Source organism: Silurus meridionalis, chromosome 12, assembly GCF_014805685.1.
Source record: "Silurus meridionalis isolate SWU-2019-XX chromosome 12, ASM1480568v1, whole genome shotgun sequence".
Taxonomy (NCBI): domain Eukaryota; kingdom Metazoa; phylum Chordata; class Actinopteri; order Siluriformes; family Siluridae; genus Silurus; species Silurus meridionalis.
In genome coordinates, this window is record NC_060895.1 from 4,566,581 (window position 1) to 4,587,336 (window position 20,756).

General features: G+C 38.1%; 1 protein-coding gene across 2 annotated transcripts in view; it reads left to right on the forward strand.

Moving 5' to 3' along the window:
- Positions 1-20,756, forward strand: part of zgc:172282 (leucine-rich repeat and fibronectin type III domain-containing protein 1-like protein) — a 110,810-nt gene that overhangs the window by 35,813 nt on the left and 54,241 nt on the right. The gene's annotated exons all lie outside the window — the stretch shown is intronic.

Below are 20,756 nucleotides of genomic sequence, written 5' to 3' on the forward strand. Positions count from 1 at the left end.
ACCAGCATGGTACAGCCATTCGATTTGTTTAATACCTGCTGGAAATGATGCCACTATTTCCACTTAGTAATGTGCAAAATGACAGGCTTGTACCTGCATGAGTTCCTGGGATAATAGAGATTTTTGGAATAGTCTGTTTTTGAAATAATTATGGCAGATGCAAGATATATTCAGGGATTGTGTTTTTTTGTACATATTGGTTTAAAATTTTCAAATAGAAGACTCTGTGGCATCTCTGACTCAAATTCATCTTTGCCAGTTTATGACCTGCAGAAAATTGCGAAAAAAAAAATAAAAATGTGCTTTGAAGCAGCTTTGGTTCTTTATATCTCCAAAATATCAATATCTATTTTATATATCTATTACAAAGATTATAGTTCTTTTTTGCAGTTGTATGTATGTGTGAAAACAAACGTTCTGATTTATCAGGTATAAGGTTAAAACGAAATAACGCAAATTCAAAATGAAGTTGGTTGCAAACCAAAAATATTTATTAAAATATAATTATTATTTTTTTTCCCTCTTTGCCGTTGCAGCAGATACCTGATTTACATGTAACGTGGCTACAGCTTTGACACTATGCTCCACTGGAAATATGTTCAATTCTATTGGTCTGTCAAACCTATCATTATAAAATGAAAGCTATTTACTTTCAAATGTTTTCATAACCAGTTAAAAATATGATTTTGTTGGAATTTTGTTTTTAAAAATGGAAATATACCCAATTTCTTAATGACCTCACATTCATTAAAACTACAACAGATTTTGAATAAGATTTCTCTCTATTTTTGCATAATTCAATCTATGACCTGAAATTTTGTCCACAATTTATTTAATGTAAATATAAAACAGTCCATTTGGAGGCGCTCTTAATTTCACTTGAACTTAAAGTTACTGACTGGGTTGATGGGTTATTAGTAAACAAATGAGATTAAATGATCCTAGACATTGTCCTAGAATTGACAAGTCTTGTCAAACGTTGACTTTAAACAGCTTCCAAAAGATATTCACTTAGTTGGTGAATATCTACAGAATCCCCCTTGGGTCCAGCACATGAAGGAAGTGGTAGCTCAATGGTTAAAATGTTGACATGTGTTTAGAAGGTTGTGAGTTCAGATCCCAGCACCACTGACCTGCAATTGCTGGGTCATTGAGCAAAGACCTCAACTGCTCCACTGTATAAATGAGATAAATGTACTGTAGAATACCAGCTGAATAAAGACGTCTGCCAAATGCTTAAATTTCTGTCATTTGGCAGACGTCCTTATGTAGACGGGGCATTATCATTCTGGAAGGGATCAACCCCTTTAAGGAAAATGATGTTTTGATAATACAATAAATGTAATCAGTCAGAAGAACTTGGCAGTGACCCTTCGGTCCTGGTCAATTGGAGCCATATCATGACAACCAAATGTCTCCCATAGCCTCCAATAGTCTCACGATGCCACAGAATGGTCTTTGATTTGTTACCAGACTGAGCTTGTTGTTACATAAGGGTATAATCTTTCTGCAGTGTGCATTTAAGAATGATCTTACATAACCGGTCCCATCTGGACAAGAATAGGCTGCTTTTTCAAGAATCAAATGATTTAGAAATAAACAAACATCACGTCGACTTTTTGTTACTAGTCACTTTTTAATGTGTGCAGTTGAAGTCTTTGGTAAATCAGATTCTTATTTATGTCTTGTCCAGGAAACGGCCCTTTCGTTCTAGAGCCTGTGTTTTGGCAGCGCTATTTTCTAACCCTTGATACGAAAAAAATACCATCAACAGTCAGTCAATCAAGCAATACAAAAAGAACGAATGATTACTGTCATTATGACTAATTTGTGAAGCGATTCTGTTTGGTAGTATTGCAATAAAACAGGAGTCTCAAATCTCCCAAAATTACAACATGTATATCATTATAATGCACTGCACCTGCCTATTATCTGAATTAGACAATTCCATCATTATAGCACATTGAACCGTTTGCCCAACAGCTTGCACACAAAACTCTGCACAAGATGGATGTTTTTCCACCGTCGCACATTGAGTTTATTTACATATGTGATCTATTACAACAATTGTATTCAATAATTTACACCTAAATTTAATCAGTAATTCAAATCCAAAGTATCAGCATCTTCGAGCAGTGAATTCAATCACGACTTGACAAGAGACGAAAGGTCAGGCACCGACGCTATCAGCTTGTGTTGCTCAAAATCCGGCCGTATTTTACTTCATCAAATGTTTTGTGTTTTTTTCACAAACCGGTACAAGCAGTAACCCTGATTATAGCTATTAACCTAGCAACTCTACTCACACACATCTAATTAAATCTAACGTAAATGCTAATAAACCTTAATCATCCCTGCAACGCTGTGCAAGAGTTTAGTCTCTGCCAGAGCTCAGATATATGAGGAGCTCACATTAGCATATCAAAATAAACACGATGGCATTTAAACAATCTGTAATGCAGAATTTAGCTATGAGTCAATTCGGATTTTTATATGTGTAACATAGCGTAAGGGAATGGGGAATTTGTGTTCATGCTCAATAGACACTGTGAATAATATCAGCTTCTACACAAAAAAATCTTGGACATTTATTCCGTTTGCAAAATAAAAAATAAAAACAGAATACAATTATTTTTAATTCAATTCAATTGATTTTTATTTTGGTGATTAAAAGTGAATATGTTCTTTATAAGTAAGTTTGTCCCTGATGAGCAGCCGGTGGTGACTGTGGCAAGGAAAAACTCCCAGAGATGGCATAAGGAAGAAACCTTGAGAGGAACCAGACTCATGAGGGAACCCATCCTCATCTGGGTTGCACCGAATGTCCATTTATAGCAGATATAAGATGTTGGGGGTGCAGTGATGGTGATCAGAAGCGAAAAGTAGTCCTGAGTCAGTGTAGGAGACTGTTGACATTAACTACAGTCCAGTCCATCCTTAAAGCGCCCCTTCTTACTCCGGAATTTCATGGAACCACCCAAGGCGTTGATGAAAAACGTCCCAAGCTGCACAGAGTGGCCTTCAAACAAAGAGAACACTATGTAGAGGCAGGCCTGGACGAAGTGGGAAGATCCACAGAGGGGAGAAACAGTGGTCCCTGGAACCTCAGGAGCATGTTAAACTCGACTCAGAGAGAGACAGAGAGAGAAAAGAGGTGACAGGAAGAGAAGAATATGGATTATTATAATTATTTTCAAATCTCATAAATCCATATTTTATTCACAATCAAACAAAAGATCATCAAAAATGCAAGGCCTGCTCTGAAAAAGATGCGCTCTGGGTGGAAGGGGTAGATAGAAAGGTATTCCAGACAATTTTCAAAAGCAACTGCAAATTGTATTTGCAACTGCGTTTTTTTATATGTGGACGCATAAATTGAGTTTTTTCGCTTTTTGCCGAACGCACAGTGACTGCTAGAATTCAAACGGAAAAGCAGTCCATTTGCAAATGTATTTCCCGTGTCTTACGAGTTATGAACATGCGATATTTAAATAGCAATATTAATTACCACGTCTGCTTTTTCACTTCCTCTACGTTGCGCATGTAGCCTGCCAAATCTCCAATGGAATTGCAAATCTTTTTGCATTTGCATTCCCGATGCCTTGCACGGAAAGCTGTCGATCAAGTGACAGGGGTAAAACGATATTATTGAGCGTGTTTGTATTGGGAAGTGACATCACTCACAGGTGAATGCCACCTGGGGAAATGCCAGTAATAGTCAATAGTTTGGTTGCAGTTGATCACAGAAAAATCCCCTGGAGATTGAACTCTTTGGCCTAAATGCTAAGCGTCATGTCTGGAGGAAACCGGGCACCGCTCATCACCTGGCCAATACCATCCCTACAGTGAAGCATGGTGGTGGCAGCATCATGCTGTGGGGATGTTTTTTAGCAATGAACAGAGACACCCTTGATGAAAACTTGCTTCAGAGCGCTCTGGACCTCAGACTGGGGCAACGGTTCATCTTCCGACAGGTCAACGACACACCTAAGCACACAGCCAAGAAAACAAAGGAATGGATACAGAACGACTTTGTGAATGTTCCTGGGTGGCCCAGCCAGAGCCCAGACTTGAACTTGGGCAGAAACTGCCCAGAAATATGCGCACCAAGCTTGTAGCATCAAACTCAAAAAGCCTTGAGGCTGTACAACAAATTATTGAGCAAAAGCTGTGAATACATGTGTACGTGATTTTTTTTCTTTTTTTGTATTATTAATACATTTGCAAAGATTTCAAACACACTTCTTTTATGCTGTCATTATGGGGTTTTGTTTTTAGAATTTTGAGGAAATTAATGAATGTAATCCATTATGAAATAAGGCTTTAACATAACAAAATGTGGAAAAAGTGCAGCACTGTGAATACTTTCCGGATGCACAGTCTGAATAAAATATGGGTTTATGAGATTTGCAAATCATTGCATTGTGTTTTTATTTACATATATTTTTTTATTAAGACTATTTTTGGAATTGGGGTTGTGATAACGAACACTTTTGCCTTGCGTTTTCGTTGTAACTTTGTGTGTCTCATACAGCACACTTCTGTTTTTTTTTTATTTCTAACGAGTGGAGAATCTGAAAGGTCACAGGAGTGTATTTTACACAAGACATCGAGTCATCTAGGCATGGCCAGACACAATGAAGACCAGAAACATGGTTTAAAAAGACAAAAAATGAAGGAATGAATGGTTATATGACAACTATAACATTTTGTACCCTTTGCTGCTCTATCCAGTAGATACAACTTTAATGTCTTTGTATTGCGCAGGTACTCAGAATCGAAATAGTACCTTTTTCTGGTGCCTTTTTGCAGCTCCCAGAAGTTTAAATAGAAGCATTGTGCAAACTGACAAGGGCAGATCATATGCAAATATATGTACAGCAAATAAATGTAAAGTCTCTGAGTGGTGAAAATGTGCACTATATACAAAATATGCACTAAATACGTTCTACTTAATTGTGACAATGACCATTGTGTTGTATATTATAATATCTACTATGGGAGAGTATGAGTGTGATAAAGTATAAAGGGATTTTACACTCCAAGTGGTAGGTTAAGCTATTGGACATCTGATGAGAAGGTTGTGCGACTGCTGGACCCTTGAGGAAGGCCCTCAACCCTTAATAGCTCAGTTGTACAGAAATGAGATACAGGTGTCTGCCAAATGCCATAAATGTAATATAAATGCTTTTTTAGGAGGAGCTTGAGGAGAAGCACCACTCATGTCCCTCTAAAACTACACTCTGCAACCCTTCCAACGTCCTCCCAAAACACCAATACCGAAAAAAAAAATAATAAAAAAAACAGATGAATCGGTTGATATTTGCGCAGGTGTTTTGAACTCTCCGATATTAGCTGCTGATCTCAGTCTGATCCCAGCAGAGTTCGACTTGAGTGCTTTAATTTTTCAGCAAGCAGACATTAACGAGCAAGAAAAATGACAAGGCAAATAAAACGCATGCGGAAGACAGAAAAAACAACAGCGATGACAAAGCCAGAGAAGGTTTCCACGTTCCCAAATGATAATTACTCACGAGTCGTTCCCGAGCAGGGAAAGCGCAAACCCGTGTCATAAGATACAGGAGACTTTTGTACAAATCTTTTCCAGATTAGTTTCAGAATTTTTTTTTTTTTTTTTTTGCTGCCATTCTGTAAACTTGAACACGATGCGAATGATGGATGAAAGTGGGAGTGTAAGCAAGCCCACGCTTTGCTTGAACACGGAACATCACTCGGCTGATGAAGAGCTGCCTATTGGGCATAAAACACATGTATTTATAGAGAGCCAGATCAAACTACAGCTGGCTAGATTCTTCAGTAAGGAGCTACTCCATCACAGCAGATTATAAGGTGTCAAAGTTTCCCAATCGTTATGATGGAGTGATGCACACCTGTTTCAGCGAGCAGGTGTGGAAGAAGTACAGAAATGACCGACTGCCACATTAATTTTTTTCTAAAGAACTTTATTAGCAGGTTTCCTGGCTTTCTGCCCAAAAAATGTGAGTGTGGATTATGTTCCATCTGTTACAGGTCACAATTCTACATCCTGGTATCCTTCTTAAAAAGTGTGATGAGGCATGGACTCAAATAGGTCTGATAGCCTCATTGGGAAAGCATTTTTTTTCTAGCAGATATATTGATGGAATTACAGTGCTTTCAGAAAGGATTCAGACCCCATTTCACTATATTATGTTGCAGCCTGATACTACAATCGTTGGAATTCTTTTTCTTTTTCATTTATCTGCACTCAGTACCCCACAAAGTGAAAACTAAATTTTAGAATTTTGTGCAAATGTATGACAAAGACCCTGAAATATAACAAAACTTAAACATTCAGACCCTTTGCAACAATTTAGCTCGGGTGCCTCCCATTTCTCTTGATCGTTGCTAAGATATTTCTCCATCTTGACTGAAGTCTACCTGTGAAAAAGTTAATGGATTGGACATGATTTGAATAGCCAAACACATCTTTCTGTAGAGGGCCTCACAGCTGACAATGCATATCAGAGCAAAAACCAAGCCATGATGTCAAATTAACTCCACAGATCCGGGGAAATGCTGCTGCTCTGAAAATCCCCAAGAGCACAGTGCCCTCCAGAATTCTTAAATGGAAGAAGTGTGGCACAAACAGGACTCTTTCAAGAGTTGGTTGTCTGGACAAACTGAGCAACTGGGGGACATGGGCCTTAGTAACTGGTGACTCTGAGAGATGGTCACTTTGACTAAGCTCCGGAGCTCCTATGTGGAGATGGGACAAATTTCCAGATGCATAACCATCACTGCAGCCCTCCACTGACCTGGGCTTCATGGCAAAGTGGCATGACGGTGGGATCTCTTGAGTCCTAAACACATGAACACCTGCATGGAGTTTTGCAAAGAAGTACACCTGAGGAACTCTCAGTCTGTGAGGAAAAAGATAAAATTAGTGTAATAAAACCAAGATTGAACTGTTTGGCCACAATTCTATATGTTATGTTTATAGAAAACCAGGCACCACATGTTACATCTCTGGAGAGACCAGAAAGTGGCTGTCCATTATCGGTCTCCATCCAACATTCCCAGGCTTAAGATAATTTGCAGCTGTGCAAAGCTTGTTACGTCATACCCAAAAAGACTCATGGCTACAATTGTTGTCAAAGGTGCTTCAACTAAAAACTTATTTAAAGGTCTGAATACTTACATACATGTAATATTGCAGTTTTTTTCTCTTTACTTGATTTACAAACATTTCTAGATTTTTTAGTTCATTATGCGGTATTGAGTGTAGATTAATGAAAAAATGTATTATTTGAACGACTGTAGTATCAGACTTCAGAACTGAAAAGAGTGAAGGTGGTCTGAATACTTTCTGAATGCACTGTTTTAGTTTGGAAAGTGAAACGCAGTTCCATGCCAGCCTCAGCACAGTTAAAGACTTATAGTGACACCTTATTAAGTAAAACAACCTCTTATGGGGTCAAGATTCAAAGGGATTGCTCATTATTCCTTGTCAGGTTTGGCACCTCTGCTAATGTGTGTGCAGGACGTGCTTAGTTGTATGAAGTCTGATGATGCATTTTTATTTTTTGATTTGATTTTTCATGGTAATTTTCCATAGCACATATACTAAACGGACAAAAATATTTCCAGGACTTTTCCCACCATATGTGGTTCTACCCCAAACTGTTCCTACAAAGTCGGGGGAACACGAGTGTATAGGATGTTTTTGGATGTGGTAGCATGAGATTTTCCCTTAACTTGAACTAGAAGACCAAAAACTCTCTCCAGCTCTATAAAGATATGCTTTAGATGGGTTGGAGAAGAAGATCTCCTGCTACCACTGGGATGAATTGGAATGCTGACTGCAGCCCAGGCCTCCTCACCTTACCTCACCCACATCACTACCTGACTTTAATAACACTCTTATGGCTGAATGAGCACAAACCTCTACAAACACACTTTCATTCTAGTGGAACATCTTCCCTGAGAATTTTCATAGCATTAACCAGCGTTTAAACACAAATCATAAAACCCCTACATCCGCCTCTCTAAGTATCATGTAGGGGTTTTATGATTTTTGTTTAAACGCTGGTTTTCTCTCTTAAGATTAAGACTATTCATTAGCATATATATTCAGCATTCATTTTTTGTATAGTTCCAAGATTTCTTAAGATTCGAACATTTGAACCATTTCCTTTAAAAAAGTAGGCAAATGGACACAATTGCATGTTTTCTTTCAGTTTATTCAGCTTCATTCAGGCAACTATCTAAAACAAGTTGGCAAATGGACAAGCAATTTACAAACAGGCATTTACTACACAAACCTACAAATCTCTGTAAATGCAAAGCTGACTATGGCATTGATTAAGAAAATAAAACCCTAGAATCACATACATTTAAGTGAGAGTTTGCAAAGTAACACGCAAAATCCAATGTATTTTAACCGTCAGTTTGTTTTCATGTGTTTGCAACGTGCACAAACCCCATTTGCACCATTTTTTATTTCCACTTCCTAATTTTATTTTCTTATTCTCTTAGTCACTTGCTAGAACTTTGTCTGCAAACTGAGATCCTGCATCACGAACAAATCCCAGTACAGACTGTTAGACTGCTGTTGCTGTCTGTCAATGTTGCGCTCTTGAGTTTAAGATCCCAAACTCCTCTGCGACTCTGTTCAACCACTTAACAGCATCACATTCAGATTAATCTGAGGAATAGAGAGGATGATAGCAAAAGAACATCAAATTATAGGGTTCTTTCTTTTAGGTTTGTACCTGTGTATCGGAAAGATCTCAAGACGTAGCAGTTGAGATACGCTATACAGTACACTGTACACTTGCAGCACCTCAAAAAATTAAGGTTGTGGTAAATAGTCTTAGGCCTTGACATATTCAATTCAATACATTTTTATTTGTGTAGCGCTTTTAACAATAAACATTGTCTCACAGCAGCTCTACAGAGATTATTTAAGTGGTTATGTACAAGTTTGTTCTTCATTATTGTAAGTTTGTCACTAATAAATGTGAGCCAGTGACTGTGGCAAGGAAAAACTCCCTGAGAGGGCATGAGGAAGAAACCCTGAGAGGAACAAGACTCAAAAGGGATCTCATCTGGGTGGCACCAAATGTTCATTCATTACAGTTCCATCACTGTTAAGGTGTGCAGTTATAAGCGCTTAAACGCAAGCGGTGGTCCTGAGCCACTGTAGTAGACTGACCTTATCCAAAGCATTCTGCAATGACTTCCCGGATGGAACCTTATTATTACTTCTCCTGACTCCACATAAGATCATTTATTGAAATGAATCTCTTCTTTAGAACCCTGGCTTCATCACCCACAGCCGGATTTTTGGCCGCAGCCTCTTGCAGCTGCCTCGACAATTACGAACTTGAAGTGTCTATTCTGAGTATGTCCTCAACCTCATATGGTACAGAGGAAGATGCCCTTTCAGAGGTGTTGAGTTCATCTCACACTGAGGCCGCTGTCATACGCTTCTAAGCTACCCAGAAGGCTCCCCTAGGATTACCAGGTAAATATGGACAGTGCTTTGTGCCTTTGGCCCCAGGTGCAGACATATTAAATATGATCCTGCTGTGTGCTTGTCAGAGATCTAATGTAAACTATTTACCGGCCTATAAATATTTATCTCCAGCATCCACTTGATCCTGATCAGGGTCGAAGTGGATGCCGCCCACTTAGAGACACAGAAAATGCAAATACCATACTGTAAATTGTAATGCAGATGAACTGAAAATATTTTTTTTTACTTTTAAATCCAGAAACTTACAGAGACTTACATGAACAATTAATGATGCAGTGATGATTCGTGGAATCTCAATGTTCATCTTTTATTTCCCATTTACTCGCTCAATTCTAACCCACTCACGTCAGCTCCCAGCTGCAAGGCCTCAAGTTTTTGATCTGTAGCGCATCCAGTGTCACGGGGCCACTGATAGTGTCCTTCCATATACATGAACTCATCACATTTACGATTAGTTTGTGTCACTCGAAAGAAGAGGAAAGAGAGAAATGCCTTTCCTTACCAGCCGGAGAGCTTGACCACAATCTACGCATTTCTGTTATACAATAGTATGTATTATTTCATTGTATTAGAGGTTTGGGTATGAAATGTTCAGATTGTCACTGCTGATGATGCCTTAGTGATTCAGCTTTTAATGTCCAACCAAATAACCTTTACACAGTCCAAACACACTTATATGTAATATTTATGTTTGAATTCTGGAACATATGTGTACATTTAGTATAATGGTATAGTAGCCAGCTTATTTGCATAATGTAGACAATTAATATATATATATATATATATATATATATATATATATATATATATATATATATATATATATATATATATATATATATTAGTTTTTTTAGACCACCACGTTATTCATAATATATTGATGCCCTCTAGTGGTCTTCATTACAGTTAAAACAATTACCAAAAATGACCAGACAATTAAAAAAAGAATGTGTGTGTGTGTGTGTGTGTGTGTGTATATATATATATATATATATATATATATATATATATATATATATATATATATATATGTTATAGTATTTCACAAAAGTGAGTACACCCCTCACATTTCACCAACCAGTTTAGCATATCTTCTGAAGGGACAATAATATAGAAATGAAACGTCAGTTACTGCTTGCTGAGGAAGCTGAAAATGAAGGCGACGAAGTGGCACACTATGTCTCCAGACCTATACCCTATTCAGCACCTGTGGGGCATCCTCAACCAGAAGGTAGAGAAGCGCCATGTGTATAGCAGCTCAATGATGCCACGAAAAGCAACACCAGAGCAACAACCTGTGCAGCTCTGGTGAATTCTATGCACAGGAAGATTAAGGCAGTGTTTGATAACAATGGTTCTCACACAAAATTCTGACACTTTGGAAACAGTTTTTACATGTTCACTTAGGATGTACTGTATGTAGACAATAATGGCTGTGTGTTGAGTTATTTTCAGAGGATAGTAAATCTGTACTGATGTACAAGCTGTACAGGCCCGCAGCAGGCCTACCGTTCTTCCCTGACCTGCACACCGAGGTGTTTCCACCAAGGCCCCGGTGTTTCCTACTAAACCGTTGCGGGCTAATTCAGCTATAGTTGGTAGGCTTACACGGCAACGGGTCAGGCTGCAGGTTGCCTCCACACAGTGGGTGTGTTGCAGGCATACCAGGCTGACCTGCTGTAAGAGTTGGACAAAGGATTTAGCTCTGGGGCTGACGATATTAAGGAGTTGCGTCGGGCTGCCGACCAAGGATACGGCGCGGCCCGTTGGTCGGTCCATGTCAGCCCTAGTAGCACAGAAACGCATCTGTGGCTCACCCTGTTGGATATCCTTGACAGGGATAGGGCTGTACTGCTAAACGTTTCGATGGCTCCTCCTGGCTTGTTCGGCGATGCTGTAGCGGCGGACGTCGACAAGTTTCAGAAGACTAAGAAGCAATCGGCGGCGTTTCAGTGGTACCTCCCTTGCCGCTCCTATTGGGACTGCTCGGCGGCAGCCTTAGCCTGGTATGTCCAGGCACCGCGAAGCCCAGAAAGAAAGCGTTGCTACCCGGTCCTCACGGGGAGGCCCCAGAGGCCCCTGGCGATGCTCTAGGCCCAAGAAGAAGCCAGGCGACCTGAGGGTCGTCCTCGCTTCTAATAAATGGACTGTGGTGTGTAAGTCCTGCTGGCTTACATCTAGGAGGATGGTGTGCACCTCGTTGCAAGGTGCCTGTCCCTCCGCAGCACCACCAGGAGGCCTCCTCCAGCAAGTGAACCGCTGCCTTTCCGGAGGCACCGATGGCTGCAGGGCACCAGCCGTTCGGATACAGGAGGCCAGACTGTTAGCCCTGCCACAAGATGTGCTTAAGGGCGCAACTGTCCTCCAGTGGTTGTCTCCCTCCACCCCTTGAACCACCCTAGTTCCTTGAGGGAATGAGATGCTGCATCCCCGAGCCACACTCTCTGCATCTCTTTGTCAGAAGCTAATGTTGCTTCCATTGCTCAGCCATTTTGTAGCTCTTAGTTTGCGCAACCTATTAGCCACCTTTCACACGTGGTTTAGAGCGTGGACAATGCGAGGCGTTTCCAAAGCGTTGCGACGCAGCGTCTTGTTCCCTCAGGAAACTAGGTTTACATACGTAACCTAGAGACGTTACATTTCTATGGTATTGTCCCTTGAGAAGATACACTACACTGGTTGCTAAAATATGAGGGGTGCACTCATACATACTTATATGTATACAGTGGTGTGAAAAAGTGTTTGCCCCTTCCTGATTTCTTATTTTTTTGCATGTTTGTCAGACTTTAATGTTTCAGATCATCAAACTAATTTAAATATTAGTTAAAGATAACACAAGTGAACACAACATGCATTTTTTTTTATGAAGGTTTTTATTATTGAGGGAAAACAAAATTCAAAACTACATGGCCCTGTGTGAAAAAGTGTCAGCCCCCCTGGTTTATCACACCTGAGTTACATTTCTCTCGCCACACCCAGGCCTGTTTACTGCTACACATGTTCGCAATCAAGAAATCTCTTAAATCGGACCTGCCTGACAAAGTGAAGTAGACCAAAAGATACTCAAAAGCTAGACATGATGCCAAAATCCAAAAGAGTTCAAATTGATTCATGTTGCTTAAAGCTATTGCAATTTGGTCACTCCAAGTCCTCCTAGCAGGCTTCAGTTCACATCAGCATTTTTACCTTTTTTGATTGTATGGTAAGAGAGCGCACTAGTCTAATTTTGCAACTTGCATCTATAGTGAACTGGACAACCTCAAATGTATGCGTGTGGATTTAATAGCTGTTTTTTTATTCCACAATGGGTGACAGAGGAGAAGAAATTGTTTTGGTTGCAGGTACACTTACAAAGACATTTACAAGAAGGATTTTTCAAGAAAAGCTGGACATCATGAGGAAAGGTCAGCCAAAACAGTTCAAAATAGATGTTAAGCTTTTTCATGAACCAGTTATATTTTTGCGTTTTCTTTCTTGTAGAATTTGCACAAAAAAAAAAAAAAACTTTGTCTTTATGTCATATCCTCATGAAAACTGCCATGCATGAAAAAAATGCACAAAAAAGGGGTCAATTTTATGAGATTAATATTGATGCTTCTGCTAGAGATGATGCACTGTGGCTACAGTAAAAGGAGATTTGTTCAGGTGTTAATTGGGTTTCTTGCTTTAGTAATGGCATTTATTTACACTGTATTATGTACTTGTCTTTAATGCAGTGCTTTGTTATACACAAATTTTGTATAATATTGATAGTTTCTATAGTCATAGCATCATTATGATGGTATTAGATAGTGGATTGATTGGGGCAGGACACCACTGAAGAGCTCGTTGTGAAATGCACAGCCCACCACTGTCGTATAGACACTTAACTGCATGAGATAGTAAGTCACTATAAAACGTTAATGATAGTTTAAAATATAATTCAATGTACACTGTATGTGCCCCGAAAATATGTGGACATTTGAAATTCACATTCATACAGTATGTAGGCCGTCAACATTTTGTGTTGTTACCAAATAGGAAGCACATAGTCATCTTAAATGTGTATGCTGTAGCATTGCAATGTCTTTTCAGTGCAATTAAAAGGCCCAAAATCGATCCAGCATGACAACGTTCACCTTGTGAGTGAAGTAAGTTTTATAGAGACATGGTTTGCCGAGGTTGGTGTGGATAAAGTTGAACGACCTGCACTAAATCCTGTTGATCACCGCAATTAATTGGAGTGCTGGCTTCCTCTGCTGACATCAATGCCTGGCGTCATTAATTCTCTCATGGCAGAATTAACTTAAATCCCCACAGCGATGCTTTAAAATCTTGTAGAAATCCTACCCGGAAGAGTGAATCTGCACAGGGGAACAAAATATTGATTAATCTGTTCAACAAGCACATATGAGTTGGATGGTTAGATGTGCACATAGGCATGTAGTGTATTTCTTTTTATTTAGGCAATTATTGATTTAAATTCAGTGTGTAAATCTGTTATTTTAAAAATAAAAGTGAAATATTTTTTTTAAAAAGGGTGTAAATTGGCAACCCTTTGTTTTTGCAAGAAGGTGAATATGTGATGTTGCAGCATTTTAGTAAAAAAAACATTCCCTGGTGTAGTAACACAGACTAAAGCTTTAGCTAAACAAAAGACTTAGCTAAAGGCTTAGCTTTGAAGTGCCTAACTCTAAAGTTATCATAGTACATCACAAATGATTAGAAGTAAGTATAAGTAGTAGTTAAGTAGCAATTCAGTTGTTAGTTTAGGTCTAAAATCAAACTAATATTCTGAACTGACAGCTTGCAAAGCATTACGTTACATTTGCATTTTACTGCATTTAAAAGATGCCCTTAGCCTGTGTAACGTACAAAAGTGCTTTGAAGACTCGTCCATTAATAAATAAACACTGGTTTACTAGGTTGCAAACTAAGGATACCATCAGCCTAAATTATAGCATACTTTTTCTTTTAACATAAAGACATAAAACAAACAGGGAAAATAAGTGCTAGTTTAAGTGTTTCAGGAAGAGGTAGTTCCAGACCCATCGTTTGAAGTGACTCAGCTGTTTGGTCATTTAGGGGAAGTTCATACCACCACCTCGGCCCCTTACCCTGAGAGAAGGTGGGACCGGTCTCCTAATTTAGATGCTGTAGGAGTTTTTTTTATACAATTTCCTAACACAATTTATAAAAAAAACAAAACCAAAAGAAAAACTATACATTGGATGGTCCTAAAGATTAAACATTTGTTTTTTTTGCTCACTAATATTAAGAATGTTCATTGATATTTTGCTGTTAATAGTGTAATAAATAAATGGTAAAGAAAAATACTACAAATTCGAACGCTGTTGAAGAATTACAAGGAAATTTTACATTTGTTGTATTTGTTTCTATTTTTCTCTAAGCTAGATGAGCAGGTTCGTGAAGAGATTTCAGATCTGCCTTGATTCTTTTCACTACCTCGAATCTTATTTCTCTGTATTCACGACTGCTGCTTTCTGGGTGACCTCACGACAGTCAGAGCGCAGTGTTTGTCATTACTCTGCATTGAAAAAACCCTTTTTGGGAGCCCTTTGGATTTGCTTGGATTTCAGCAAATGTGCTCTGACCTTCATTCAAGTCCTAGAAGCAAATTGAATTTTTGCAAAAGACACGGATGATGCTGTGCGTCGCCATGGAAACCTTGACGTGATTTGGGAGGAGGGGACAGGGAAGCGCCTATGATACTGTGTCATTTACAGAACCCAAGACAGTGAAAATACACTTCTTTTGACTGATTGTTTCATGTTATTAAAACATGTATGTCCAGTATGTTACATTTCGCTTTGACCTACAGTCAACAGTAAAGACATTTCTAGAGAATGATTGTGTGCAGCATAGCCATTAAATCATTTTAAATGAAACATTAAACCATCTAAATATATCTCTGTAAAGCTGCTTTGAGACAAAGTCCATTGTTAAAAGTGTGACACAAATAAAACAAAATCAGATTGAATTTTATTTTATTTTATTTCAGATCATTTTTAAAGAATTAATGATTGGTACAAAGGGGTGTATTTTTCTAATGGCATCTGGTTTAAGTGTGTGGTAACTTCATGTAAGATGAACACCTATATGTAAACCCTTGGATAATCCCATTAGGGATTGCCACAGCGGATCATCTGTCTCCATATCCCTCTGTCCTGTACCTGTGTCCTGCCTCTTTCACCCCAACTACCTGCATGTCTTCCCTCACCACATCCATAAACCTCCTCTTTGGCCTTTCTCTTTTCCTCCTTCCTGGTGGCTCCATCCTCAACATTCTCATACTGATATACCCCATGTCCCTCTTCTGCACATGTCCAAACCATCTCAATCGTCCTACATGTGCTGTCCCTCTAATAAACTCGTTTCTAATCCTGTCCATCCTCGTCACTCCCAATGAACATCTTAACTACTTCAGCTCTGCTACCTCCAGCTCCACCTCACCACAGTCCTATAAACTTTCCCTTTCACTCCTGTAGATACTCTTCTATCACAAATCTCTCTGCTATCACTCTTCTCCACCCACTCCACCCTGCCTGCACTCTTTTCTTTACTACTCTAACACACTCTCCATTACTTGCACTGTTGATCCCAGGTACTTAAACACCTCCACCTTCTCCACCTAATCCATGCTATAAATCTGCGCATTTCAGGAATTACTACGACTAATGAGTTGGACACCATCTTATGGTATGAATTTCATAAAGGATTCCTGATTGGGCCATGCTTTGATGGACACTCATTCTTTTTCTCAGAGGCTTTTGTAGCTTGATCATTAGAGGCTCACTGATACAGCAGTTTTGAGATTGATCGGCATCAATAGTTGCTTGCCGGAAATATCAGCAATCGGCAAAATCCATACCGATAGTTTTTCCGGTTTGTTTTATACAGTAGTAGACTGGGCTACAAAGGCAAAACACATGCAGTTTATTTGAATTGTCTTTTATTATTTATTTTGGATGTAACATTTTTATTAATATAACAATTATATTCATACCTATTTCATTTAGCATATTTTCACGATTCAGTATTGTTTTATTTATATTTTTGTTTTACATTGAGTGTTACGTTTGTTTGTTGTCCAGCATCCATTTAAAAAACAGTTGGTTAATTGGTTATCGGCAAGTACAGATCCAACCTGGCTATCAGTATTGGTTAAATGGTCTTGACTCGATCAGTCGATCTCTATTGATCACGCAAGTGTATACTATCAGTTGATGAGGTAAATATTAACCCTTTAGAGTAACCATTTTAAGAGTTCTTTTGTTTTAAGATTCCTGAAACACTTAAATGAGCACTTTCCAAGTTTGCTTTGTAAAATTCAAGAGTTATATTTATATTAAGTTTGTAATCTTGCATACCAGTGTAGATTTATTCATTGCTAAGAACTCAAAGCACTTTTGTACGTCGCTCTGGATAAGGGCATCTGCTAAATGCTGCAAATGTAAGATCCATTAGATATTATTTGCTGCTTTTGTTGATATCCAAATCTTTTACTTTGACACAAATTAAATATATAATTGTACAGAAGTTAAACTTTATTTACTTCATTCAAAAATCCTCCTTTTGCATAATTAATAGTGCTTTACACACCCTTTTGGCTTTCGGACAGTTTGCTTTCTCAAACATTCAGCTAAAATTCTGTGGATTTCGTTCTGAACTTACGATCCAGTTCATCTCAGAGCAGTTCAATAGGATTTTGGTGCACTGACTGGGCAGCCCATTCCATTAATGAAAACATTCCAGCTGATAATTTGCTCCCCACTAACACTTACAGAGCCTGGACAATTGCTTTGGGTCATTTTCTTGTTGTATGGTGGTCAGTCCTAATTAGCTTTAGTCCAGTTGGAATTGCATGATGTTGAAGTATGGAATTGAAGACATTTTGGTTCAGTATTCCTTTTTCCAACATTCCCTACTCCAAAACAGCCCCAAACCATTAAGCTTCTACCTCTATGTTTGACTGTGGGCATGAGGCAGTCTGGTAATATTTTGTCTTATGTTCATTATTTTACATAAGTTTTTTTGTTAGAGAAAAAGTTTGGACTTCATAATTTTTGCCTTTTATCTTTTTTTCTATTTTGTATACAAACAAAAGGAACATGCACATGACTCAAAAACTCTGTAATTTATAAGAATGGGGTTATAAAATTACAGATTTATATTAAAGCCATTTGCAGAAAAAGAAATATATGCTCAGTGCAAATTGAGCTAATTGAAACTGTTACTACTTGTTTTAAAGCTGTAACGAATGTAATTATTCAATAAACCACTAGAAGATGATAAATAATAAAGCTTCAGTAATGTTGTAGTATGTAGTATATATTTTTGCAGAACAGAAACGTTAATATCTGTTATTTCTACAAACTCGGGGTACCTGATTTTATCCGGTGCAGTTGAATTATGCTAATGAAGTTGTACTGAACCTTGTCGGAACTCGCTCACCTCTCCTTTGTAAATGTATTAGATCTCCGCCGGCTGCATATTTGACCACCTGTTCCTGGTTTGCATGGCAATAAAACCTGTCTGCTCCCTTGACTTTAACTTGCACACCATGTAAGTGCTGCTTTTTTGCCCCAAACTATTTCCAGGCAATCTTTTTCCATACTTTCTTACTGGCTTCCGTTGGACTTTATGTTAAACAATTAATCAAATATAGGTGTATTAAATATTCACATGCTAGTTCCTTACATGGTTATGAGGAGGTTTAAAAGGTTCACTTGGTATTTAAATACCTGTACTGACTCCTGCTAAAAATACCAACCCAGATTTGTAGAAAACGTTATATTAATTTGCATCGAAATTGAAGTTACATTCCAGGCAGGCTTTAATATATTACACTTCCATCTGATTGCTTTGTGGTCATGATTCTGAGTGTTGTAGTAGATGCCATGGCAACACTTACTTACTCTCATTCCTTCCTGAAATGTATGTTTAGGGCTGAATAAACACACACACACACACACACACACACACACACACACACACACACACACACACACACACACAGAGAGAGAGAGAGAAAAATAAAAAAAACATAGAGTGCTATTTGAAGCCAATATTACACAAATAATGTATGGATGTAGGAAAGCAAAAAATATTTTTTATTAGGTTGCTTATTTGAAAAATTAATTTATTCATTCATTCATTCATTGCTAATCAATTTATCATCTTAAATTAATTCCCTTTCCCAGGTATGGCTGTAGGTACTGTGAGTCTCAAGATCAGAAAGACCAAATGAATTTTTTCTTATAAAAAGGTTGTTCTAGAACAGAATCCTATGGGCAGATAAAAGAAAGATCAACTTGGTGAGATGAAAAAAGTGTTGAAAAAGATAGAAACTGTTTAGTATGTAAAGCATATCACCTTTATCTAAATTTATTTATAATGTAAAATCTGAATATGCAGTAGGATGCAGTGTGTATATATATATATATATACAGTGGAACCCCGTTGTACGAGCAACCTATAGTACGAGCAAACGGAGATACGAGCAACCTCGCTCGCAAAATTTTACCCTGTTTCACGAGCAAATTTCGAAGGCACGAGCAAACTCACGCTGCCGGTTCCCCATTTTTGGCGGAGGGTCGCATCAGTCGCTTAGTTAATGACGTATCACTCGGTCGCTCTCATTGTTCAGTGCAGCAAAAACGTAACTGTGGCATGTGAATGGAGGGCGGGTCCGGGAGCAGATAGGCAGGGATTTGCCTCATCTGAAGTTAATGTGACCTAATGATTGTTCTCTCCTTTCAAGTGATCGGAGAGTGCATTTAAGGAGGTCATTTAAGACGCGTTTTGCGCGTCTCACACTCGCAATCAACCACTACCACATGAGTAAGTGTTAAATGATGTTTATATTACGGTCATTTGCTGTGTATTTGCGGTGTATTTGTTTTTAAAAATAGGCTAAAAATACTTTTTAAGTGTAGAAATAAGCGATCGGATGAGATCTCGGAACGGATTAAATTATATATTATACTATATTATATATACAGTACAGACCAAAAGTTTGTATATATTATATATACAGTACAGACCAAAAGTTTGGACACACCTGCTCATTCAAAGAGTTTTCTTTATTTTCATGACTATGAAAATTGTAGAGTCACACTGAGTAGGCATCAAGAGAATGCCAAGAGTGTGCAAAGCAGTAATCTAAGCAAAAGGTGGCTACTTTGAAGAACCTACAATATGACATATTTTCAGTTGTTTCACACTTTTTTGTTATGTATATAATTCCACATGTTAATTCATAGTTTTGATGCCTTCAGTGTGACTCTACATTTTTCATAGTCATGAAAATAAAGAAAACTCTATGAATGAGAAGGTGTGTCCAAACTTTTGGTCTGTACTGTATATATTGCATTTGGCAAAAGGCCTCATGCAAAGCAACTTACACTTCTCTTATTTATACAAGATGAGGGTTAAGGGCCTTGATCAAGGGCCCAGCAGAAGCAGCTTGGTTGTGTTAGGATTTGAACTCACAACCTTTCTGATCAAAAGTCTTAACCACTGCTGAGGATGGAGCCACCAGGCAGGAGGAAAAGAGGAAGGCGAAGGAGGAGGTTTATGTATGTGGTGAGGAAAGACAGTATGAAAGAGGCAGATGTAGATGACAAAGTGATGGAGATGGATGTGTTTACGCATTTCTGCTTTGTGGAGTGAATTGTTTAGAAGTGGCTTGTTCTGCACTGGCCAAGTTCCTTCTCAGACATGAATTTGAGCATGCAGTTCACTAATTGTAGGCAAACATAAAGGTCAGTATTTCTTTGGGTTCCAGATTTTAGTAAATTACTACAAAGTATAAATGACAATTTATTTGATGATGACCTTTTGAATTTTGCAAAGATTTCTTTTAGTTAGTTGGCAACAATTTGGAGGTAATAACATCAAATTAGGGCTGAAAGGCTGTACTTTAAGCTCATATTCATTATTTAATTGTATTTCAGCTCAAGTGAACAAGTAAATTCCCAATAAATAATTAAAAAATATCTGTGAATATCTATGATTATATGTAATAAATCTGGTACTGAATATGTACAAAAATATTCATCTATATTTAACTAAAATCTGCAGGAATTTATTAAAATTCGGACTCATGCATCAATAAATACGGCTTAATGTTTATTTGAATACCATTTTCTTATTGTATTCCCTATTGTATTTTTCTTGTTTGAATTTTTTTTTTTTTTTTTACTGTATTACATTTGACAGCAATAAGAACAAA